This window comes from Zingiber officinale, chromosome 4A (assembly GCF_018446385.1).
Source record: "Zingiber officinale cultivar Zhangliang chromosome 4A, Zo_v1.1, whole genome shotgun sequence".
NCBI classification, from domain to species: domain Eukaryota; kingdom Viridiplantae; phylum Streptophyta; class Magnoliopsida; order Zingiberales; family Zingiberaceae; genus Zingiber; species Zingiber officinale.
In genome coordinates, this window is record NC_055992.1 from 152,818,559 (window position 1) to 152,824,570 (window position 6,012).

A 6,012-nucleotide genomic window follows, 5' to 3' on the forward strand; every position below is an offset into this window, starting at 1 on the left:
CCGAAGGGCAAGTTCTTCATCTGCAAGCAGGCAGGACATTGGAAGGCGGACTGTCCTCGTAGGAACCAAAACAAAGGTATATCTCATACTCTAGTTGTTGAAACATGTTTAGCGGTGTTATCTACCAGCACCTGGTGTGTAGATACGGGAGCCACTGATCATGTCTGCAATTCCTTGCAGGGGTTCCAGGAAACCCGACGACTATCTGAAGGAGAAATTACCGTCTACATGGGCAATGCTACTAAGGTGGTAGCTGTTGCAGTGGGAGACGTCTACTTATCTTTTAGTAGAAATAGGAATTTGGTTTTAAGAAATTGTCTTTATGTACCCAGTTTTAGAAAGAATTTAATTTCAGTTTCTAAACTGTTTTTGGATGGATATTCAGTTTCTTTCAGTAATGATGTAGTTATTAAGAGAAATAAAGTGATTATCTGTTCTGGTACATTAGTTGGCAATTTGTATACTTTAAATCCAATTTCTTCCACAAAGCAAAACATAGAAATTTATAACTCATCTTCTAACTCAAATAAAAGAAAAGAACCTTCGGAAATGAACCAAGCATATCTTTGGCATCTAAGGCTTGGTCATATTAACTTAAGCAGGATTCAAAGGCTTATAGCCGATGGACTTTTGGGTTCATTAGAGTTGGAAAATTTTCCAACTTGTGAATCTTGCTTGGAAGGTAAAATGACCAAGAGGTCATTCAAGGCCAAGGGGTATAGAGCTAAAGAAGTGTTGGAATTGGTTCATTCTGATTTGTGTGGTCCTATGTCTGTCCAGGCAAGAGGTGGTTTTGAATATTTTGTCTCTTTTATAGATGATTATTCAAGATACAGATATATTTACCTAATGCGCCGCAAGTCCGAGTGCTTTGATAAGTTCAAAGAATACAAGGCTGATGTGGAGAAACGATTAGGTAAAAGTATCAAGACACTACGATCTGATCGTGGTGGCGAATACCTCTTAGGACAGTTTAGGAATTACTTATCAGAGGCTGGGATTCAATCCCAATTGTCTACACCTGGAACACCCCAACAGAATGGTGTAGCAGAACGAAGGAATAAGACTCTTATGGAGATGATTAGATCGATGATGAGTTATTCAGAATTACCAAATTCGTTTTGGGGATATGCTCTGGAAACAGCAATGTATGTTCTGAACTTAGTACCTTCTAAATCAGTTTCTTCTACTCCCATAGAATTATGGAATGGGCGAAAACCCAGTCTAAGACATATTCGGATTTGGGGTAGTCCAGCACATGTGCTGAAACCAGATGCTGATAAGTTAGAATCCCGTACAGAAGTTCGCGTGTTTGTAGGATATCCCAAAGGAATGAAAGGTGGTTTATTTTATAGTCCTAAAGACCAGAAGGTCATTGTTAGCACCAATGCCCAGTTTTTAGAAGAAGACTATATAATGGATCACAAGCCCAGTAGTAAAGTTGTTTTAGAAGAACTAAGAGAGGACACGTCTACTTTAGTACCAACAGTACAAGATGAAGTACCACAAGAGACTGCAACACGTGTCACACATGATACACAACCACAGACAGTGCCTCGTCATAGTGGGAGGGTTGTGAGGCAAGTTTTTGGGAGAGTCTTCGGACTTGATCCCAGGTAAACATGAACCTGATCCCCGGACATATGACGAAGCACTCCAAGATATAGATGCAACATCTTGGCAAAAGGCGATGAATTCTGAAATAGAGTCTATGTACTCTAATAAGGTCTGGGAGCTTGTAGAACCACCTGATGGTGTAAAAGCCGTTGGATGTAAGTGGATCTACAAAAGGAAAAGAGGGACAGACGGGAAGGTAAAAACCTTCAAAGCTAGGCTTGTTGCGAAAGGGTACACTCAGAAAGAGAGAATCGATTATGAGGAAACCTTTTCACCGGTAGCCATGCTTAAGTCTATCCGGATACTCTTATCCATTGCTGCTCATATGGATTATGAGATTTGGCAAATGGATGTCAAGACAGCTTTCCTTAATGGAAGTCTTGAAGAGAACATCCATATGAAGCAACCAGAAGGGTTCATTGAAAAGGGCAAAGAACATCTAGTGTGTAAGCTCAATCGGTCCATTTATGGACTGAAGCAAGCTTCAAGATCTTGGAACATCCGGTTTAATGAAGTAATCCAGTCATATGGATTTATTCAAAGTCCGGATGAGTCTTGTGTATATAAGAAGTGTAACGGAAACGTGGTGCTATTTCTTGTACTATACGTAGATGATATTTTGTTAATTGGCAACAATGTCAAAGTATTATCAGATGTAAGGGTATGGTTGTCCAAACAATTTGATATGAAGGACTTAGGAGAGTGTGCACACATTCTTGGGATCAAAGTAATAAGGGATCGCAAGAAAAGAATGTTGTGTCTGTCCCAAGCTTCATATATAGATACAATCCTTGCTCGTTTTAGCATGCAGTGTCACGCCCCAGGTAGTCCCTGTCCGAAGAAATTTCGGCAGCATCTCCCCTGTACGGCGGACAATATGAAGCTCAGTATACATATATCTCTATACCTCGGCCACACACGGCCGGAATAATACAATACAAATAAGAAACAAACCACGCAGTTTATATCAACATTCCACACAGATATAATATATGATCAATCCACGCAGTTTAATAAAGAAAGACGATATAGAACCTCGAAGATATATGTAAACAGCCTACTCCACTACAACGAAGAAACAAATCCACGAAGTAATGGAAATACAACCGCAGCGGAAAACAAAAGTAGCAAACCCGAATGTGCAATGTAAAGTCCACAATACAAACCCACAATACAAGTATATAAGATGCAAAAGCAAAATATAATCCGACAAAGAAAATCCTCGCGATAATGGGGCTAGCGACTGGAATCTCTCCTGACGGCCTCAACCTGAAAAATAGTAACAACGGGGTGAGTTCAAAGAACTCAGCAGGTAATCCAATAGATATGTACAGCAACATATAACTACCAGTAATATCCTAAGGTACAGTCTCCTAAACCATAGGACCTACAGTACAGTCTCCTAACAATATAACAGGTATGCATAGCTGAATAAACTGTAATGAGTAACCAGAAGTCTATAGCAAGAATAATAAGAAATGCATAACTGAAATAAACTGTACTCACCTGCGAGGCTTGGGCAACTGACTGTCAACATACAGAGATAAAAATAGTCAGAGCAAAAGCATGTATCCTGTATGCATGTCAATCATATGCAATCACCAAAATGCATCAATCATAACGAATGCAATCCGTGCATATGATGCAATATGACATGGTCACATGCATCATCCATAGCAACTGAGATGTGCATGCACTCTGCCATCACTGCCCCTGAAGAGTGACCGAGTGGACGGGATGCTGTCGGAGTACACCTATCCTCCTACCTCAAACATAGTGAGGGAGCGCAATGCTCTCAACTCCCGGTACGCGATGACGGGGAGGGATCCCTGTCTGCTACCACGCTGCAGTCACACTACCCATGAGCGGACCAGCGGAGCACTACAGAGCTACTGCCATACACACCCTACTGTGCTGCGTTGTGTGCAGGCCTATGTAGCCGACCGACGAGCTCAACAATAATGGAGTCGTCAATCGCCCAGCATGCAATCATGCGATATGGTGCATGCGGCTACAATATGACATACCTGAACATAGTCTCCTCCATATATGTGTGTGCCCAAAAAGGTAAACGCATATATATAACCATGATATAAACAGCATAAACCCAAAGACATCACATATAACAATGATGTAAGTATCATGAATCCGAGAGCATGCATCACACATGTAAAGCAACTAATCCAGTAGAGTAGAGCACTATAGATATGCGTCTCTATGAACATATATATACATGGCAAGAGGTAAATATCCAATCCTGAAGTAAAGCAACTAACAGATGAAGCATGTGATAGGTATTAACTAGCTAAGACCAGGGAAGAAATAAATCTACCACCTATCACTAGCAACTATATATAAACTATACATATCATAAGACAGTATCAAAAGATAAGTCAAAGGGTACCTGCCTCAAATAGAAGGTACAATCCAAATCCGAAGTCGAGACGCCTATCTCGAATCAGAGTCCTGTGTCAAACAATATATATATTTTATTTAGCTAAATCCAAATGAAATAGCTAAATAAAATTCTCAAAACTAAATTAGGGCAAAACCCTAATCACCACAACCTTATCCTATCTAATTAAATCTAACGGTCAATTAGGATTAGTTATCTAATCCCTAATCTCCCATTAGATTAGAAATCCAACGGTTGACTAGGGTTAATTACCTTAACCCTAATCATTCCATTAAACTAATTCTAAACTAAATAATTCTACACATAAACAACTAAGTATAACCCTAATTCCAATCTACATCTGTTCATGAAATCAAATCATATCTAAAACAAAGAACAAAACCTATACACCTTACCTTGATCAAGCTGCTGTAGATTGCTGAAACCAAGCAATCTGCTAAATGAGGTTGCTGCCAAAACTAGAAATGCTGCAGGACACCAAAATTACCTTCACAAATCCTCACTGGATTCACCTTACTGGATAGGTTGCTGCCGAACATGAGATGAGTAGCTATGGAACAAGGTACACCATAAACAGAACAGCAAGGTGCTTGATTCCACTCCACAATTCTAATCAAGAAGGAATCAAGCAGTAAGACTACTGATCAAGCATCAACCCCTCTAGTCTTTGCCCTACAGCCCAAACACAACTCACTAATCAGAACAAAACTCCACCTCATCTCATTGGATCAGATCAAGTGAAGAGATCAAACAATGGAAATCACAGATCAAACAACACCTTAATCTTACCTCAATCGATCGTCTCCAAAAGGTGTTGCTCGATTAGATTCTGCACACCAGGGACTTCTCTAACCTTCAATCAACAAGAACAAGGAAGAAATCCATGACCTAACCTGAGATCGCCAACCATCAGCAAGAAGGCGAGCAAGAACCAGAGAAGAAGACTCGAACTAGGGCACAAATCAAAGAAATAGAAGGAATAAGGTTCGATGGCTTACCCTTGAAGCCCTAATTGCTCTTCCACATTGGCGACCGAGTGGATCTCGCTCGATTCAATGGCCTCAGTGATCGGCGCAAGAAGACGCGCATGTCTGCAGCCCGGAGATGAAAGGCGTCGGCCGGATCTGCGCTCAATCCAGCAGCTTCCTCCTCAAGTGACACCAACGATCGCCGGAGCTGGAGCCCTAATCCTGTCGGCGTCGGCGTCGACTGTCCGCAAAAGAGAACAGAGAGAAGGGAGAGAGAGAGAGAAAGGGCTTCGGCTAGATCCGAAGGGGTCTCGGCCGACGGTTGGACAACCGGCACAGGCGGCTGTGATCGGTGACGAGCGGAGGCGATCGGGAAGAAGAGAGGGGAGATCGGGGAAGGAGATCGGAAATTCGCGTCGGCAGAGAGGGTAAAGGTCGAGTTGGGATCGGCGTTTGGGGAGAAAAGAAATAAGAAAAGGGAATTTATATAATTAAACATTTCCTCTCTTAAATAGGTCTCCCAAATAGGCTTTATCCGAACCCAAAATTGATCCCCTCAAAACCCTCCGTACGAGCTCCGAAAAATTCCCAGAAAATTTCTAAAAATTCCGGAAAAATTCTATAAGGCTATTTCTGAAATAACCCTATGTATTTAAATTTCCTGAGATCTTACATGCAGAATTCCAAGAAAGGTTTCTTACCTTTTAGGGATGGAATAGCTCTATCTAAAGAGATGTCTCCTAAGACATCAAAGGAGATAGAAGACATGAAAGCAGTTCCTTATGCCTCGGCTGTAGGAAGCCTTATGTATGCAATGCTATGTACGAGACCTGATATTTGTTTTGCCGTGGGCATGGTCAGCAGATATCAGAGTAACCCTGGACAAGGACATTGGACTGCGGTAAAGCATATATTAAAGTACCTGAGAAGGACTAGAGATTATATGCTAATTTACCAAGCAGACGATTTGCTCCCTGTGGGTTACACGGATTCAGATTTCCAATCAGATAG

The 6,012-nt window shown here is 41.4% G+C and overlaps 1 long non-coding RNA gene across 3 annotated transcripts; it reads right to left on the reverse strand.

Moving 5' to 3' along the window:
- Positions 1-2,848: 2,848 nt before the first annotated feature.
- LOC121973807 lies at positions 2,849-5,458 on the reverse strand. 3 transcript variants are annotated; one of them, XR_006109764.1, is made up of 4 exons: positions 5,032-5,458; positions 4,823-4,926; positions 4,429-4,705; positions 2,849-2,886 (listed from the first exon to the last, which is right to left on the reverse strand). It is a non-coding gene; the product is annotated as an uncharacterized LOC121973807 (long non-coding RNA). The 3 variants fall into 3 exon arrangements; XR_006109766.1 differs by lacking the exon at positions 2,849-2,886 and adding an exon at positions 4,025-4,083; XR_006109765.1 differs by lacking the exon at positions 2,849-2,886 and having other exon boundaries at positions 4,223-4,705.
- Between the last annotated feature and the right edge of the window lie 554 nt (positions 5,459-6,012).